General features: G+C 42.8%; 1 protein-coding gene across 5 annotated transcripts in view; it reads left to right on the plus strand.

Moving 5' to 3' along the window:
* The first annotated feature begins 1,828 nt into the window (after positions 1-1,828).
* Esr1 (estrogen receptor 1) overlaps positions 1,829-20,366 on the plus strand; it is a 366,602-nt gene continuing 348,064 nt past the window's right edge. For 4 of the 5 annotated variants that reach the window (XM_029482533.1, XM_021173934.2, XM_029482535.1 and 1 more), the window contains exon 1: positions 1,831-2,342. The gene's annotated coding sequence lies outside the window, so the exon portion shown is untranslated. Of the gene's footprint in view, positions 2,343-20,366 lie in introns of all 5 variants that reach the window. The other variant, XM_021173937.2, reaches the window with a different exon arrangement.

A 20,366-nucleotide genomic window follows, 5' to 3' on the forward strand; every position in this document is an offset into this window, starting at 1 on the left:
TTTTAAAAGAAAAGGGCATAGAAGACCAGGGAGAAGGCTCAGTTGATAAGACTGCTTGTTCTGTAAGCATGAGGAGTTGAGTTTGAATCTTTAGCATGCTGGGCATGGCTATGTGTGCCTGCAATCCCAGCAAACCTACACACTCTCTCTATTTCTCTGTCTTTGTCTTTCTGACTCTGTCTCTGTCTCTCTCTGTCTCTGTCTGTGTGTGTGTGTGCACGCGCACGCCTGTGTCTGCGCACTCGCATGCGATAGGTGGATCCCAAGAGCTCACTGCCCAACTATCCCAGCCAGCTTCCAGTTCACTGAGATACCTATCTCAAGGAAGTGATGTGGAGAACAACAGAGATGCACAGCAGTGTCTTGCTTTGGGCTCTGCAGTCATGGGCAGAGGTGTATACCACTTACTTCTGTGTGCCTGTACACTCATATGCAATCCCTTCACAACAAAGAAATAATGTCCACTTGCTTCCGAATCTGATGGGTGTTCTATTTTGGGCACTCCTGCTCTAGGTAATTTTCTTTTCTGGATTGTGCACCGCTGATTCTAACAGGTAGCTAATGCTACTTGAAAGCATGATTCATCCATCCTGGCAAATAACAGAGGGATTCAATTAATTTAGAAGAAAAAAAAACCACTTGGCTTTTAAAATGTTTGAACTATTCAAAACATTTTGTTGACTCACTTACCTTTCACAGGAAATCATAATAAGAACAATAAAGCTAGGGCCTTCTCTAACATGCTTGGCCTATGTGATTATTCCTTCTATAAATGAGTTTTATCAAGTTTAATGTTCGTTAATTTGAAATAAAACATTTCAGATCACAACTAAAATACATCCTACCCTATGTAGTTTGGGGGAGTTAAATTCAGACACATTTGTGTATTTGAATTATTTTGGGGCCAAACTCACCAGGGTATAGAAAACTGAAGACAATCAAGACAACTTATTATAAAGAATGTGTAGATCAGTCATGAGACATTTAGTATCTTTTCTCCTCTCAGCCAATTCTGAGATGCTTTTCTTACCCAGCATGCACTAGTGTTCATGTATAGGGATGGAGACAGTGGCCAGAGTCTTTTTTGGTCTTTTGCCTGTTACCATTCTTACTTCCACAGAAGCGTTCTTTCTCAGATTTATAGAATAGGGAAAAAAGAAAAAAAGATAAACTAAGACATTAAAACAACAACCCGGCATTTAAAGCACATGTTACATAAAAGACAACAGATTTTATGAGCTATTAAAATTTCAATCGGTCTGAAAAAATTAGAGGTCTGTGGATCAGAGGTAATGTGTTTGGTTAGCACATCAAAGTTTTGAGTTTATCCCTAGTACCAAAAAGGAAAATAAATTTAAAATACTTTTTATCTCATATTATTACTTCAGCGTGTTTGTCTCTGAGTTAAAAAAAAAAAGAAAGAATAACAAACAAAATAAGTTTTTAAAAAGCCAGTCATGTTGGCTTACGCCTGTAACTTTAGCACTTGGAAGACTGAGGCAGGAGGAATCCTGAGAGTTTAAGGCCAGTCTGAAATGCAGAGTGAGACCTTGTCTCAACAAAACAAAACAAAACACAAGATTAAAGCCCCAAAGCAAACAGGACTTGTAAATCACGGCAGGAAATGTCAAGCAGTTTATAGAAGGCTCATATACCTGAAGGGTTTCAGAGTCAGCTCAGGCTAAGCTGGTTCAGGTTTCCAAAATCAGGAACCCCATTAATCAGTGACAAGAACTGCTGAGCCGCTGACTTAACTGGATGAGTCAATGAGTGAAAGAGAAACTCCGAGAAGCGCTCACATTAGAAACACCCTCATGCCCCTTCTTAGCTAGTTTTCGGCGAGGAAAAATCCGTGTGCAGAAAGAACGCTTCCTTATTTTATTTTTTCCAAGTCAACATGTTCGTCTAGACTTCGAGCTTTATTGCAAGGAAAGAGAAAGTGGGTTGGATCACTTTTTTTTTTCTTTTTCTTTTTTCTTTTCTTTTTTTTTAAGTTTCAGCTAGCTTCAGCCAGAGACTTGTCCCTCTGCAAACATCTCTCTGTAGGCAAACTCTGAGAAAGTTGGAAGCAGACCTGGCTGGAGAGAGGAAGGCCACCCCGTCCCCTATTATCCGGAGCAGAGTTTCCAATCCCAGTCAAGTGGTGGTGCTAGCTCTTTGCTTCTGAGTCTCTGCATTTCCCAATTTCATGGTCATAACAGCCTCGGAACGGATTCTACCCAAACCGAAAACACAAGGCTCCCTGCTCAGCAGCCCTGTGATGCCAGGAGAGGCCAATGCCCCCTCCTCTGCCATTGTCTAGCTTAAGAAGGCAGTCTCTGGGCGACATTCTTCTCAAGCAGGTACTTCTATTTCTCTCCATTTCTTTACAGTTCCCCCCCCCCGCGCCCCCCTTGGGTATAGTGTGCTACTGTGTGCAATCAGGCTGCAGTCTCAAGAGTTCACTTCTGTGAAAATATGTTCATTTTTCTCTCGCTCATTGCTCCAGGGATATTTTATAAAGTTTCTGGCAAACGTTATCATGTTAAAGCTGACCTTGGTCCCGTGGAAATTCACTCCGGGGAGCTACACTCAGCTGAGTCAGACACAGTTATCTGTTCTTGGTGCAGCACTGGCAGGCTCTCTCTCTGCCTGCCTCAGATCGCGTCAATTTATTGGTCCCAGGTCGAGCTATGGGGGATTCTGTACGGTTGAAACGTGCGCGAGTTTAAAAAAGTTCCTGCCCCGACTTCACTTTGTACTTGTCTCAACGCGACCACGTTTCTTAATCTTCGCTGCTGTGACTTATGTGAGCTGGATCTAAGGCGACTGGAATAAGCCGTCATTTGCATCATTTGTTTCCCGAAGGCAAACGAGTTTTCTGAAAAGCTACGCAATCTAGTAACGCATCTTGTCCTGAAGTTGCCTCACAATTGTAGGCAAGTTCTGAGTCCTGTGGGCTTGGGTTTGGTTCTCGCTAACCTGAAAGTAACCACGGGTGACTGCATTTTTTTTTTTTTTAAAGGCAGGGTGGTGTGTGTATTAAGGATGGTGCCACACAGTGTGTGCCACTCGCCAGTGACGTGGTAGTTACAAAAGGCAGAAAAGGATACTTTCATTTTGGCCACAGGAAAGCCACCCGTTTCCTGTAGTGGAAAGTCTCATGCTTGACCAAGAAGTCGCCAGTATTTGTTCTGTTTGACTTGCCCAGAAAAGCCTAGCGAGTTAAAATTTATTTTAAGTTTTTTTTTTTTTAACCCTAATATAAGGGTTGGGTTTTATTAAGATGATGTTCAATCGGAACCTGAAGTACCACTTAATGTCAGATGTTTGAAAATTAGCTTCTTGGGCCAAATTTAGTAGATTTACAGAGCACCCGCGTCCACAAGGTTGATGGGAAATGTATTTGGTTTTGAATTTGAAATAATATATTCAGAGAGGGCAGATGTTGGAGTACCAATTAAAAGTATTTGAACTTTTTAAAAAAGTCAGTAGGGTGGGAACCTCTGAGTTCTTGGGGTCAGCATCTATCTGTATTCAGGAAAATTCTTTCCTGTTTCTCAAAAAAAAAAAAAAAAAAAAAAAGGCAAATGTTTGCCCTTGTTTTATAAACATTCCAAAAAGGCCCATTCTAGACCCTGTCTGGATATAAAGCTGTAGAGGCTGGATCCAGTCTTGCAGTGATTGGTGGATTTTTGTCATAGAAATTAGAAGTAACACTGACATAGAGATGAGACACAAACATACAGGAAAATTGGCAAAATATTGAATGTGAGTGCCAGGGTTATGTTCATGAGTGGGAGGTGCTGTTTTGACACTTGAAGGGAGTTGTTCAGTTCTGTTGCTCAAGGCAGTAAAGGCCCCAGAGCATTAGATTTGCTGCAATGACAAAGTCAGGCAGCTGTCCTTTCCTTCAGTGACCTCTGACTTCCATTCAGTTTAGGACTTGGAACCATCTGTCCCCCATCATGCTCAGACACATAAATTCCTAAGCCTACAGTGCCCTCTGTGCCTTCTTCCGTGGGTAAGAAGGCTCATCTCTGCCCTGTCTCAGTATGTCTCTGTATTTTCGGTCCAGTTGGTCAGAATGCCTGCTTGAGATGAGGCCACGATTGAGCTGCAGTTTGTTCTATGGGTCCAGGGAAGCTGTAGAGAAAAACAGACAAGAGAGAAGGACCGCCATGCCTCTGCTCTGCTAAAGCACAGAGGAGGCGTGGTCCTGTCCACCCACCTCTGCCTGAGTTGGCTGGCTGTTTTTTGCTGAGAAAGAGATACCACCTATGAATCCCCGCAAAGGGCCTAACAAAGTGTTAATTTGTTTGCTTGTGTGTGTGTGTGTTGTGTGTATGTACACACACATGATGTATGTGTGTAGCGGCATTGTGTGTTCCACAGTGAATATGTGGAGTTCAGAGGACATTTTGTGGGATCACTTCTCTGCTATCTTCTCATGGACTCTGGGAATTGAACTCAGGTCACCAGGCTTGCCCAGCAAGTGCTTTACCACTAAGCCATCTCACTGGATACCCAGATGCTCTTTCTAAAGGTTAGCACTTCACAGGTAGCTTTTGCTAAGGATGGTTATGATAACGGTGATTTTGTCTCTATAGCAATGTTCCAGTGGTCCTTTTCCTAGATCAGCCTGGTTAGAGTTAGGGTTAGGGTTAGGGTTAGGGTTAGGGTTAGGGTTAGGGTTAGAGTTAGGTTTAGGGTTAGGGTTAGGGTTAGGGTTAGGGTTAGGGTTAGGGTTAGGGTTAGGGTTAGGGTTAGGGTTAGGNGGGTTAGGGTTAGGGTTAGGGTTAGGGTTAGGGTTAGGGTTAGGGTAAGGTTAGTGTTAGGGTTTGGGTTAGCAAAACTGCATGCATTAACAGATTCTATGACTCTTTCTAAGGTGTGTGTGTGTGTGTGTGTGTGTAGATGGAAGTGTGTGCATAGAGACAGCCTCCAGGCATGTGATAAAGCTTCCAGGTGAGATGGGGGTAGAGATGAGATATTGGTCGAAGTCTATCATCTCTTCCTTGGAGTATCAATGTGACTTGGGAGATGTCCTCTGGTGGGAGGTGTGATGTAGGCGAAGCCCCATCTTTTCCATTGCAAAAATTATCAAGAGTCTTGTTGGTGACACAGCTGTTAGTCCATTGTCTGGACTACAGGAGTAGTCTTTAGGAGTGTAATCTGCCTTTAGCCTTTTACTTAAACTCAATAATTCTCAATTCTTTCGGGGTTGGGTTGTGTCTCCCTGCTGAGAGTGGACTCGAATGGGGGCACAGTCATCATGAAAATCATAGGACCTTTTTGTTGCTGCTCATCACAAGGAGATGAGGTGGGTGGAAAGGAGATGACAAGCCTTGGGGGAACCTCAAGTTGTACAAGGTCAGTCAATTTGCTAAGTGGTTGGTAGCCCTGGTAACTGTCCTTCTCTGGAGTGGTGGCATTCCAGGTTTTTTTTTCCCTTTCTTTCTTTTATGATTTCTTATTCCTTGGTACTTATTGAAGCATTGGCTTGTCAGGTGGCTCTCAGCTGAACTCCCCAAAGGGATCTCCTCCGCACTTGCTTCAGAGGAGCCACCCTAGTCCTTCTGCAGTGGGGGCCTACATGCCTGAGCCCCTTCCTACCTCTGCTGTTCACTTAAGTAGTCTCATTGGAGATTTTTCTTTGATAATTGTGATAAAGAAATCCACAAGGAATTTTAAGTCTCTCTGTAAGATGGCATCTGTCCTTTGAATTCTAATTTTTTATTTGCTATAATCAGTCATTCATTAGGCTTTGCTTTATTATAAAACCTTTCAAAGAAAGGGAACTTAGTAAAGCGTCTTGGGTAAAGCTACGTAACACCCGTGCATTCCTTTCCATTGAGAGATGCTGGGAATCCCATTTACCATTATGAAATCTTGCTACTGGATATTTTGGCATCAAGTTGTATCATTGCTGCAGAATAGCTATGACATACACTAATTGAGTAGAAAGTGATGGCTGCTTTCATAGAGATGAGCACCATGGTATGAAAGCACACAGAGAAGTTACTGCTGATTGGCATTCGGAGTTTGGGACAGGAAGTGACAGTTAGCCTTGACCCGGAAGGATGGGTATGTTGTCCTGGGAAGATGTTGGGGGTAGAAGACGCTAATCCAAGGAAAGGGACAATCACCTTGGGGGATCAGGAGTTGGTCTGACAGGAAGATAAGTCAGAAGTATGCAGGAACATGTCAGCAGAGAATTAGGACTGTGAAGCTAAATGTCATTTTAAGGTGTGAGGTTGCAGTGAAATGAGGCCTTCTCTTTGGAAATACTGTGTAGATTGAGGCTTTTAGTTGAAGAGTGAGCATATCAATTTGGAGATGATTGGACTAGATGAGGAGAGGTGAATTGCTAATTTAGAGTGAACAACTTAAATTGAGCAATTTAGCAAATCTTTTAAGGACCCACTTTTTGAATTATGATTATTTATGGGGGAGAAAAGACTTTGTCTCAAAAATGGCTGGTAGAGAGAGGAGTTGGAGGGGAGTCAAAAGATATTACTGTAAAGTGAGCCTGGTGGTGCAAGCCTTCAATCCCAGCTACTTAGGAGGCTGAGGCAGGAGAATCACTAGCGGAAGGTCTACAGGAGTCATCTGATGAGTTCAACACCAGCTTTGAAATTTGGCAATCCCCTTCTCTAAAGAATCAGTTAGGAAAGGGCGAGAGATGTGGCTCAGCAGTAGAGAGCTTGCTTGGAATATGCAAGGTCCTATGACTAGTTTCTAGGAGTGAGCAGACAGACAGACAGACACACGCAAGCTGGGTATTTTGCTCTCTTTATAATTGAAAGATGGATCTAGCAACTAACTGCCGAACAGATGCCGGAAGGTTTCCATTCAGGGACCACTAGGGACTGAGCAGCACACTTTATATGTGCAAAATGCTTTTTCCCTGGGATATTTTTATGGCAAAAATAATCTTATTTGGATAGAATATAGATTCATAAGAAAATGCTTCTATTTGTATGACATGGAGACTGCTGCAATTATTTGTAATTTATACACGCCTGTCAAATATGTACTCAAACGCGTACTTTACATTGCGTACTTAAGCAGTCCTTTGACTTCGGAGGCCTAATTCCCTAGCAAGTGAATGAAGGCATGGCACACTGGGTATGATCTCAGTGCTGGTACCGAATCACGCTTCTGCGCCTCCTGTCTTCAGCCACCTCCATTTGGAATAGTGAGCCAGGACATTAGCATATGTACAATTAGAGCCGTAGGTGCCTGTCTGGGAGTACAAGATAGCTGATGTCACTGAAGGCTTTCCTAGGCAAGGGAGCCTGTGACACCTCTTGCCACTACTGCAATGCTTCAGATGATTTGGAGCTGAATCCAGTGATGGGGAGCTAAAGAGGAGGGGTGGAAGGAGATTGTGTTTTTCCTCTCTCTCTCTCTCTCTCTCTCTCTCTCTCTCTCTCTCTCTCGTCCTTTAAAGGAGTATGGTATGGTAAAAGGTTAGGGTGACAGCTATGTAAGAAAACAAGGCCGGTGTCTGTTGGAGACAAAGGTTGGGAGAAAATGCTAAGCGCATTCAGTAATCTAATTTAGGTTACAAGGAATCTCAAAGGCTGCTGAGAGTGTCCCTTGGCAGCTGATGCCTGGCTTTCCTGTTTTGAGCAGAGAGGGACAGGGAGAGGGTAACAGGGCATCACTCTGCTGGAGGGACATTGCTCATGTTGCTTTGGTGTCCTTCCCTCTAGTCCATTTTCAGACTTCACCAATCAAGCAAAGGGCTGCTTCAAATCTAATGTGCAACCAAACCAAACCAAACCAAACCAAACCAAACCAAACCAAACCAAACCAAACCAAATCAAAACAAAACAAAAAAAGATTCATAGAAAAATGTTTTCTAGGAAAGGCAAAAACCAGAAACCAAGAGTCAGCTCACTGTAGCACTTCTGTTGCATAAGCAGGGTTCAAGTGCAGAGTATTAATCACTGAGAACAGTTCACAAATTATTTGTGCTCCGATGAGACAGGCTCTCAGTCTCCTGCCTTCTCACTGTTTGGACTTGGTCCATCTCACTCCTTCTTCAGCACTGAGAGGAGAAAGGACATTTAAATGCGCCAATTTTCTCCTTGTGGGAAGCCTCACTCATGTGTTGAGCAAGGAGAGAGATTTATATTGTTACAGAGAAGAAGGCTTGGGGGGAGGTTCAAGGCCTTAATTTGTTCATAGGGAATGCTATCATCTACCACCGTTTATATTTGAGACTTGAACACACCAGGCAGGTTGTAGAAGTAAAAAAGTGTGGCTAAAAGCCTGCACTTGACTTCTTCATCTAGTTCAGTTCAAAATTTATTGCCCCCCCCCAAAAATTATCAAACCTATTCTCAGAGGAGAGGTATTTTCTGTGACCACAAGAAACATCTGTGAGGTCAAACCTGAGCCAGTCAGAACATTTAGCATGTGAGGTTTAGATTTCAGGAGAAGAAAATTAATCAAGGAAACCCTTAAAGCTATGAAGAAGGCAAATCAGAAAAGTCTCTTATCGCTGGCAAGCTGAGGCTCTGAGTTCGTATTAATTAAGACATGTCAGAATCCACAATGAATCAAGTGGGGAGTGCCGTATTCTGGTAACTTTGGAAGCTGGTGTCAGTCCTGACTGCCAGGATTTATGGTAGATTATATAATGGAATCTTGAGTTCTAAGGCATCAAAGGAAAGTTCTGGCTCTTTCCTCATGCACTCTCTTAGGTCAAGCCTACCCAGCAACAAGCCAAGCGGAGGGCTGAGCTCGTAGAGACTGCCAAACCTGATAATGCATAACTAGAGAGTGGCTGTGGAGGGGAAAAAATGTGGACTGAAGTCAGGTAAAGAGTGCCAGGCAACTTGGTTAATGTCCACAGTCCAGCTCTGCTGAACAGCAGCAGCCAATCGCTTGCTTCGTGTAGTTATTTAGAACCAGTGTAAAACACTAGGGCAGAAGAAGTAAAGTTTATTACCAAGGTGGTTGCAGGCTCGTGCAAACGTTCTCCACATCAGTATCATCTGTGATTGTGTCTAACTCTGAGTATCTACAGAGAGTGGATTTTACTCTCTTCCTTACAGGCGTGGGCAGAAGTGCTGGAGGAAGCCTGTACCATCTGAGGGAACGCCTGGGAAAGGTTTCTTTCATTTTTCTCCCCTCCAGCGTACACACGCTCCCCACTAAAAGGCCGATGCTTTCTATCACTTGGGATTCATCAAGTTCATATGTCTGTAGCATCTTAAGTTTAGTAGGACACAGGAACGAAGTATATCAGCCTACAGGATGAGGTTTGATTTACTTTAGTTAGCACACACACACACACACACACACACACACACACACACACAGTGGCAGAATCAATGTGGTGTTTTTCTCTTCTGTTGGATACGGAAACCACAAACTACTTAATTTGAGCAGGTGTTTCCCAACTCAAAATTACATCCATCAACCCCTTGTTCATTGTAAACCTGTCAGTGTGAATTCATTTTCTAGTAGACTTCTCTCCCTCCCCCTCCCCCCATCTCCCTTCCCCTCCCTCCCTCCTTTCCCCCTCCCCTTCTCTCTCTCTGGTTTTCCAAGACAGGATTTCTCTGTGTAGTCCAAGTTCTCTAGAAACTCACTCTGTAGACCAGACTGGCCTTGAACTTACAGAGATCTGGCTGTCTTAGACTCCTGAGCACTTTGATTAAAGTCATGTACCACCACTACCACCCATCTCATGTGTTCTCCTTTCTTTTAAGAAAAAGCTTGTAAAAAAGACCCACTGTTTCTTGTAATTAAAAAATTAAAGATATCTCAACATTTTAGACAGATGGAGATTACCTGTACATTTTCACCTTGACATTACACTTAAAAAAAAAAAAAAGAACCTAGGGCCATTCCCCTTCCCCTTTCCCTTCTCCTCCCCCTCCTCCTCTTCTCCTTTTCACTCTCTTCCCCTTCCTTCTTCTTCCCCTCACTCCCATTCCTCCTTCTGTTCTCTCCCTTCTTCCCACCCCTTCCCCTACAATTTTCCTTCCCAGATATATATCAAACCCAGGGTCTGGCATCCTGATGGAGGTTGCTCTACCACAGAGCCCCTCTCCAGGCTTGGCTGAAGCATCTTTACCTGCTATTAGGGAGACTCACAGACTTGCTTACAATACAGACTGCCTGCCCTAAATAGAGACCCCTATCCTCGTTTTTTTAAAAGCTTTTAAATTGTAATTTTCTCTCTCACAGCTTTGCAATAGCTGTTAGTAAGCAAAAAACATTCCCTTCTTCGATGTTATGACCCTTTTCTTCTACTGCTAATTGAATGGCGTTGATAAGGAGCAGCATGTGAATTGGTGTTTAACCCTAGAATGGGGAGCAGACTTATGTATTTCCGGTTGCTACTTAATAATGGCCTTTCAGTAATTAAGAGCCTTCTCCTCTGAACGTAATTATTCAAAGGGACAGTGGAAGCTTTGTAAAAGAATGTACGCCATGTAAGCAGGCGAAAAGTCATTTCACGTGTATCGTGGACAGCAGTCGTAACATGTTTTACTTAAAAGTTAGAACTGAAAAGGTCTTACTGACTTCCAAATCCATTTCTCACTTCCTCCATAGAGTGTTTTGAACCAGCTCACAGCCCTTTTGGAAAGCCAGGTCTCTGTTACTACAAATGTCCACATTGTCTGCCCTGACAGCTGCGTTCCTTAGCAGTTTTCTCCAGTAGCAGGCCATGTGATATAAAATATCGAACGTCCTCTGGCTTGTAAATATCATGTTAACCTTCAAAGCATTCGAAAGCACAGGAAATCTGAGTCAACAGAATAGTATGTAAGTTTATTTTTATAGAACCTGCCTGAACTGCAAGGGAGGGGCGGGGCGTAGACGCAGGCCTGCCTGCCAATCTGCACTGCCAGTGAACTAAACCTGATCCCACTGAGAGCCAGGCTGGCGAGCTTCGGTCAACTTGCTGACTTCCTACTTGCGGAACTGGGCAGTTCCGAGGAAGCACTTTCAGGAAATCTTCCGTTGAGACCGTGTCTGTCCAACTGTGTAGGAAATGAAGGGTTCTAGCAAAGCTTTGACTCAGTGACTAATCAAAATATTAGATAATTTTGCTAAGCTGGAGCTTAGTCACTATCCTCAGAAGTGCTGTGGGACTCGTCCGGCAAGTCTTCAGGTCTATCTGATCAACTGTCCTCAGGCACAAGGGACCTTCTGAGCCCCTGCTTGCGAAGGACGTGGCCGACCCCGGGCTGTTTAGGGGCACATACCCACTCCCCCACACCCCCAGCTCCTCTGGTTTAGTTTAGACAGTTAGGGTTCTAATCCCGCTATAAGGAGTCTGAGCAGTGGGGAGTCTGCCCTCCTGAAACCTCTGTGGCCTTGTGGGGATGGCTGCCGGTTGGCGTTTCCAGGAAGACAGTGCCTGCAGCTATTTGCCAACTCCATGTTGGCAGCTGGTTTGATTCCTCTTTTGGATAGCCAGAACAGCATGATGAAGAAAAGGCAAAGGGGAGGGCTTGGCAAACAACGTGTCCTTCATCTTGATGGGGATGTGCAATGTGCAAAGTAGGTTGCCAGCCATACTGTTTCCAGTACAGTTTTCTCCCCCCCCCCCATGTCCCTCCACTTTTCTGCCTCTCTCTCTTTCCTCCTCTCGTCTTCTCCCCTCTTTCTCCTCTCTGTCCCTCTCCCCCTCCCTCTCCTCTCTTTCTCTCTCCCTTTCCCCTCTCTTCCTTCTCTACTCCCTCCCTCCCTTCTCTTCTCCCTCCCTCCCTCCCTCCCTCTCTCCCGTGTGTGTGTGTGTGTGTGTGTGTGTGTGTGTGTGTAGTCTATGAACATGTCTGTATGGATATGTGTGTCAGTACCATACCTATGCATGAGGAGGTCATCTTAGTTTTTGAGAGGAAGTCTCTCACTGAATATGGATCTCACTGTAATAGTTAGAATGACTGCTCCAGGGGCCAGGCCACCTCTGCCTCTTAGTGCTGGGATTGCAGACTCTGCACACATCCTTTGTGCGTGCTGGAGATGAGAACTTGTCCTGTGTGACAAGGCCTTTAGCCGCAAAGCCATCTTCCCTGCCCTGAAGTTGTGTGTTTCTATGCACGTGACAGTCTCTGTAAAACCTATTTTTCTTCTAACTTTTTTTCTACTTTTGAAGTCCTGGATTCAAAATTGATTAATTCCAGAAAGTGGGGCTGTTGCTAGGATTTTGATACAAGTCTGAAAACCAACCAACCAACCCACCCACCAACCAAACCCCACCAGGACTTGGGATACCATTGAACTCATCTCCCCGAGCATCTGCCATTTCTCTTCTGTCACCAGAATCATCCCTCTTAGGTGTTTGTTGGGGCTAAAAAAATAACCCAGAGCTTCTCTCTCCCACTCTTGCGTGCATTTAACTGCTAATGTTAAATTCTATTCTTAAGTGGAAACTCTAAAGGGCTGAAAAATAACCCTTGAAGTGCATGTCAATAGGTTAGCATGGAGCCCACCTGCGGGCCTGCTTCCTCCCCACTCCTTTAAAGCCAGCTTCCTGTAGGTACAAGGCAGTTCTTTAAAGTCCTGTTTTTCTCTTTGCTAGATGTGAGTTGTCAAATAGTTAACACCAGAATCAGGCTTTTATTACAGTGACAAATACCCTGAAAGAAAATTATTTTAAAGAAGGGAAACTTCAGTGTGGATCAAGGTTTCAAACATTTCAGTCTTCTGTCCTGTTGTGGGATGGCGGTGTTGAGGCAGAGAGAGAGAGGGACAGAGAGAGAGAGAGAGAGAGAGAGAGAGAGAGAGAGAGAGAGAGAGAGAGAGAGAGAGAGAGAGAGTAAAGAAGGTAAGATGGAGCAGAAATGCTCATCTTGTGGCCCGAAGGCAGCTGAGGAAGAGATACAGGAAGGTGCNTTTAAAGAAGGGAAACTTCAGTGTGGATCAAGGTTTCAAACATTTCAGTCTTCTGTCCTGTTGTGGGATGGCGGTGTTGAGGCAGAGAGAGAGAGAGAGAGAGAGAGAGAGAGAGAGAGAGAGAGAGAGAGAGAAAGAGAGAGAAAGAGAGAGAGAGAGAGAGAGTAAAGAAGGTAAGATGGAGCAGAAATGCTCATCTTGTGGCCCGAAGGCAGCTGAGGAAGAGATACAGGAAGGTGCTGGGGACAAACTTTATCCTTCCAAGGCATGCATCCAAATTCTTCCAAATGGACTCAACCTCCTAATCCCACCAGTTCCCAGAAACCATTAAACTGTGCCTCTAGCAAGAGATTAGTCCATTAGTGAGAACAGAGCCACCTCTATCTAGTGCCACAGCTGGGGACTAAGCCTTTAAACCATGAGCCCTGGATGGGTACTTCTTATCCAAACTACAGCTCTGTGCTTTGCAGACAGCAGCTCATTTGGCCATTGTTTTTCAGAGCTCTCAGATACTCCCAGGATACCCCCAACCCCCTTACTAGCATAGTAACCCTAGCTTCAGAGAGATTGTGTAATTTCCTGCAGATACCTTGTTGTGAATGAAGTACATGATAAGACTTGAACTTGGGAAGAACCTGCAGGCTCTTGGCCATTGTAAATCTGGGTTTTGGCTATCAGTGCAGACAGTACTCAGTCTGCTGGAAGAAAAAGAAACACTACAAGGAAAGGAAAAAGTCTTGTCCCTGTCTCTCTTTATCTATCCATCTATCTATCCATCACCTATCTATCTATCTATCTATCTATCTATCTATCTATCTATCTATCTATCTATCTTGTATTATCTATTATCTACCCATTTTACTCAGCAGAAAGACTATTTCCCCGAATCTTCTTTCATTAAATTCAATTCCATGTCTGCTTCTCTCATGTTGGTGAAAATGTATCCTAGAATTTAGTCTCACACCTGAGAAGCCAAGGGACCTTTGACCAGTAAACCGTGGCCATATCTCAGCTTTGCTTTCCTAGTGAACTCTGACATGGGTTATTTGGGCGAGTTCTGGAAACATAGCAATTAAAGATGGCAATGACTCAGCTGTACCGCAGAGGGAAGGATAATCCACAGCATTGGGAAACCACACACAAAGAGGCAAGAACTGACTGGGGCATTAATATGGGTGTCCCTTTCCACTAACAAGCAAGCTGCCATTATGACTCCTAATTCTCCATTTGGGACACACATCTATTCCCATTGGTACCTACTTGCTGTGATTTTGCCCCCCCAGGCTCCACTCTTGTCCCTGAGTGAACTGCAAGGCAGACAGTGTATTCCGGGTGTGGTTCCTGTGGGCCCTGCCTGGTGGCAAGGACAGGAGGCTTCTTTTGTTAACTTGTCACTAGCAGAGAGCCAAAGGGCACTTTGATGATGGCTGATTGAACTAAAGACTGACATTAGTTAATGTAATTTATTCAGGCCTAGGCTACAGCACCATACAGTTGAGTATACCGGCTTTCCTCTTTGTTGACTTGACATGTAGTCATAAATAAGAATGTTCTGTCTGGTCTGGAGCTCTATGTATACAAATGGAGGTCTTAGTCATCTGGAACTTTGAATGCCATGATGCCAGAAAACGTCAGACGCTCTGTGTTGGACTCTGTTAAGGGCATGCCTGGGTATAGCTCTGTCTCTTTTGTCTTCTTGCTACAGCTTCCAGTCATTGTCTTCATCTCCATTTAAACCACAGTGTGCTCTTGTCTACCAAAGTGTTAATGACCTTTTGCTTCTACTTGAGAATTTCAAGTTTCTACAAAATAGTGTCCTGATGTGTTCTGTGTGATGTCATTCATGCAGAACAGATGTCTTCAAATCACTCCAGCAACAGGAAGCTGCCTGCTGCACCTTAAAGCAGTACCTATGTTTGTGGTGTTCTCTTCTAAATTTTACCGGGTGGTGCAGAAATGTGGCAAAAATCCTTTTATTGAATCAACCAAGAAAGCAAGGTCCTTTTGAGGGAGAGAAGAGTGGGAGGGCCGTGCAGGCTTGGCGGGGCTGCTGTTTACCTCACTGGCGTCACAATGTCCAGGTAGATTTGCTGGGATAAGAGCCAGAGTTTACAGGTTGTCCCAAGAGCACGCAGGGTCCCTTCCAAAGGCTTGTTTACCTTCCCACACTGTTGCTCTGTCAGTGCTTCTGCTAGAGACCGTCCGACCCAGGAGGAAGCCCTCGAGGGATGTGGCAGAGCCCTCACTTACACTGTAAGAATTTGTGGCGCTGGAAATCAGATAAATGATGAGAAAAGGTGTTGCTGCTTTTAGATCACAGTGATGGATGCCTGGCCCCTCTGAGAGCTGTGGCCAGGGGAGCGATGGGCTTCTTCCACCTGTGTGCAGCGGCCTGAGAGACAGAGCACAAGGGACACAGAGGCAATGTGCTATTCTCTCAGGTTGAAGGAGCATCAGAGGATGGTGGCGCCTCTGACCAATGAAATCATTGCCTTTTCTCAGACTTCTATTTAGAAATGATCATCGTGCTTTTCTGACTGTAGGATACTGGTTACTCGGAGCCAGTTTACAGAAGAGAATAAAATTTGCCTATATTCTTATCAGCCACAAACAATCACAAACACGTTAGTATATTTTATGTTAGCCCTTTCTTCATATTATGTATAGATAGGTATATATTTACATGTGAATTCTGACCAACATAATAACGCTCTCATGTTAGACAATGTGTTAATAAAATAAGTTAATGAAAATCCAAGATTCAACATGATTTTAATTTTACACGCGACATAGAAAACATATAGCTATATAACATATCTGTGATATGAATACACGCAGACACAGGGCCATATTGTGCACACTGAGATTATGTTGTATTTTGTAAACTTACCTCACAGTAGAATTTGTTTGGTTGCTTATGTATTTTCACAAGCCCGACTCTCTACATCTCTATCTTATTTCTTGAAAGCAATCCTTAAAAGCCAAAGTACAATATCAAAAGGGAAACTTTAAAGAAGCAATTATCTGGGATATTGCTAGACTTTTTTTTTCTCTTCACTTTCAGAAAGTTATCATACTGCAGAGAGTCACTAAAGAAAAAAAATTCCAAGTGCCACTCAGAGTTCGGAGCACGCACTGCTCTTCAGAGGACCTGCTTGGCTTCCTACAGCTGCCCACAACTGCCTATGATTTTAGCTCCAGAGGATCTGACGCCCTCTCCTGGCCTCCATAGGCACTGCACCGATGCGCACAAACGCACATATAACATATCTGTAATATGAATACACGCAGACACAGGGCCATATTGTGCACACTGAGATTATGTTGTATTTTGTAAACTCACCTCACACATATGCACATAATTAAAAGCTTACAAAAATTTCAAGCAAAGTTGTTCACTATCCCACTTAGAAATAAAATCTCCACTTTATTTTACTGTGCCACCAGTGCATGAAATTAACCAGTCACACTGTGTTCCAGTGTACAGAAGTCTAGTCTTCACATTTTGTTTCTGTGCCATTCATGTTTTCTGTTATGCTGCCGCCTTTTTTTCTGTTTTTTTTTTTGTTTCATTTTTTTATTCTTGTATTTTAAATTTATTCTCTGGTGATTTCATACATATATACAATACATCTTGATCACACCTACTCTCGGGTCCTGTTGGCAGTTTCCCCGGAGTCCCTCAACAGGTTTCTCTCCTACCTACATGTCCTCTTCCATTTTTGGGCAACCCATGGAGTCTGATCAGTGCAGCCCGCATGAGCATGGGTGTGGCATTATCCTGTGACGTATGGGCAGCCTATCAGTGGGCGCACCTCTCAAGGGAAGGAACTCTCCTTGCTGGGCGGTGGTAGCACATGTTTTCATCCCAGCCCTTGGGAGTCAGAGGCAGGAGGATCTCTGTGAACTTGAGGCCAGCCTGGTCTACAGAGTGAGTTTCAGGACAGCCAGGGTTACACGGAGACCCTGTCTTGAAAAAGCAAAAAGCAAGAGAAAAAAGGAAAAGGACTCCCTTTTCTTCAGCCAGCAGCCAGCATTTGCCACCAGCTCCTCAGCTAAGGGCGCGGCCTCAGGAGCCCCTCCTCTACTTTTGCTGGCATGTTGAGTGGCTTGATCTTGTGAAGGTAACCAACCACAGCTGTTGCGAGCTTACAAGCCCTGCCCTGAAGACAACATTTGCAACAATCCTCTCCATGTTTCGGCTTTTACACACACCTCTTTATCCAAGTTCCCTGAGCCTATCCTATCAGCGCTGAGCACCCACAGTTATGCATTCTCTCAGCGCTTCAGCCAGTTCTGAGTCTCCGCCCGCAGCAAAGAAACCTCTCCAACTAGTTGAGAGCAGCCCTAATCTATGGGCATGAAGATAAATGTGTAGAAGGCAGTTTGTTTGGTCTTGTGTTTTTCCTTTCTCTTTAAAACTAATGTTACCACTACAGATATACCCAGACACTTCTTAGCTATTGTGGTTTAGTTTCATGGTAAATTCCCAGATGTTGAACTACTGGTTCAAAGTGTGTGAGTGTGTGTGTGTGTGTTTAAAATTTAACGTTTTTTTCATTTTATTTTCTAAAAATATTATAGTAAATCTACTATGAATGTTTGAGAGTATAATTTTCCTTACATTTCCACTAGCACTTTCTTTACCTAAACAAACAAACAACAACAACAAAAACCCCAACCAAACCCTAGAATTTTTCTTTTTTCACGATAACTTTTTGATAGTCTAATGGGTGCTATCAGCACACATTTTTATATTTCTTGTTTTATCAATGGAGCTGATACTTTGCACAATATGGTTCTTCTGGATTCTGTAACTGTCAGTCACTTATGTGAACCCTAGACCCTTTTTCTCCCATATAATTGAATTTTTCTTACTGATTATGGATGTGATTTGTATATGTTTGCATACATTTGCTTATATATTCAAACTATCAGACAAACTTGTATTTACAACATGAAACATCGTGTTAAATTGCATTTTAGTTTCATTTATCATAATTATTCTTAAAAATTCATGTGTTTTGTGTTTCTGTCATCTGACCCTTTCCCTCCATAATGTCTTAAGATATATGTAGACTATGAGATGAAAAGAGCTAATTAATACATGCATTGTCTCACAAAGTTTTCAGTCTTGTGGTTGTGTTTCTTAGTATTTTTTGTGAATGTATTTATTTATTCTTTGCTGAATATGTAAGAATACATGATAACAAATTAAGCAACTTCTTGTAGTAGTCACTTGATGTTTTATTTAAGATTTATTTTAATTATGCAGATGTGTGTGTGTGTGAGAGAGAGAAGGAGAGTCAGGGGGGAGAGGGAGGGGGAGAGGGAGAGGGAGAGGGAGAGGAGGGAGAGGGAGAGGGAGAGGGAGAGGAGGGAGAGGGACTAGGTGTGTCATGCCTCTGTGTGGGTATGTACACATCAGTACAGATTTCCATGGAAGACAGAAGGGGGCATCAGATGCCCTGGAGCTGGAATCACAGATGTCTGTGAGCTGCCCAACATGGATACTGGATCTGAACTGGCAGAGCAATTAGTGCTGTGAGCTGCCGATTCTTCTCCCTGGTCCAAGACTAATGTAAATACCTACAGTCCTTATTCTGTGAGATGGGTCTCCTGAACTCGATTTCCCTAAGTGAAAGTTTGCATTCTTTCCCAGCATTCCCTACACCACCTCTCTTTCTTACCTGGTGATAATCACTTAAGATCTATTTCCTTTATCTCCGAGGTCAACATTTTTAGATTCCGTATGTGTCTATGTTTGGCTTATTTTCTTTAGATGTCGAGGCTCATCTTCATCTTTACAAACGGCAAGACTGCCTTCTTTATGGCTGAATAGTATTCTATTGGATACATAAATGAAATTTCCTCTATCTACTCATCTATTGGTAGACTTTTAAAAAGATTGAATTTGTGCGTGTGGGAATGCCTCAACAAACACAGGGGTGCAAATGTTTCTTTGACATGTTGACTTGATTTTCTTTTTACAAACACCCAGTTGTGTAACTGCTAGGCATAAGTATAAAAGCAATTCTACCTTTAGCTTTGGGGCAACTTTCCATTGTTTTCGGTAAGACTTATCCTTATTTATATTCTTATTATCAGAGTTCAACACACTGTGTGCTTTCTTTCTGATAAGAGCTATTCTGAGAAGTATGAGCCGTGATTACGTCATGAAGTTTTAATTTCCGTTTCCTCGCTGGGAATGTGCTAAAACAATTTTTCTGTAGATGTTTTCACTTTAGTTGCTATTTATCTTTCTATGTCAATAATTTATATTTTGCCTTCTTATTATAATTATATACGACAAAAAGAAATTTTATTTTATTTTTTACTGTTATGGTATTTTTATTTTGGGAAACGGACCGAGACTCACATACATGCCAGGGAAGTGCTGCAGCACTGATTGATAACCCAGTGCTAAAAACCCCATTTACAAAGTGGGATCTGTCTTTGTAGCTGAGGATTCTGTGTCTTGTCTTACTTTGAGAAATCCTGTTTTCATTAAAAAAAAAACAAAAAACCAAAGTTTCAACTTTCTCTTTCCCTAACCTGAACATTTTAGAATATTTTTCTCTTTTCCTAAGTCACAACATTTTAGTAGATTTTTACACATGGGTTTAATTTCTATTTAAAACTGAAAGATTCAACCTCCCCCCTCTATATAAATAGTATATTTAAACATCACATACAAATCTTTGCACCTTTACTCTGAAGAATTAACATGCCTAGGTATTTGTTTTCAAATTCTTTTCTCTGGTCATTTATCTATTTTTCTCTTGTCAGGCTTGGAATATATTGCTTTTTCATATAAGGACTTTTAATGGCTACTAAGGTTTTGATTTTTATTTTGCATAGGGGCATTGAATCCAGAATCTCAAGAATACCAAGCAAGCACACTATCTTGCTTCTAAACTAGCTACCTCTCTAGCTCATATCTATTGAATCTGATACTAACATTTGTGATAACTATTGATACTTTTGGTTCAGACTATTTGATTTATGACTGTAATAAGCATAAATATTTGTCCCAACTTCCCCTTATCCAAGACTTAGTCTGTCTTCATGTTGTTTAGATTTTTAGGTTATTCTCTACAATTATCTTTTATGCTGTCTATGTTTAGAGTAAGAATATGTCAGTAGGAAGGTTCACACTTAGAGGAACTATATTAAGCTATGAATATGGATGGATATTGGTCATGTTGGTTTTGAATTTTCACTTCTTTTGTATCTTGATGCTTCTGGCATTTAATGTTGATCATATATTCTTTTTGTAAGAAATCACTACCTTGGTCTTTTTAAATGGGTAGCAAATCACATGTACACTAGTCATGATGGTTAGTGCTGTTATGGACTGGGCAGAGTCTGGAATCACCTGGAAGGCATGCCTCTGACCATCCATGCCTTTGACCATCCATGCCTCTGACCATCCATGCCTCTGACCATCCATACCTCTGACCATTCATGCCTCTGACCATCCATGCCTCTGACCATCCATGCCTCTGACCATCCAT

The sequence above is a fragment of the Mus caroli genome, chromosome 10 (genome assembly GCF_900094665.2).
Source record: "Mus caroli chromosome 10, CAROLI_EIJ_v1.1, whole genome shotgun sequence".
In the NCBI taxonomy this organism is placed as follows: domain Eukaryota; kingdom Metazoa; phylum Chordata; class Mammalia; order Rodentia; family Muridae; genus Mus; species Mus caroli.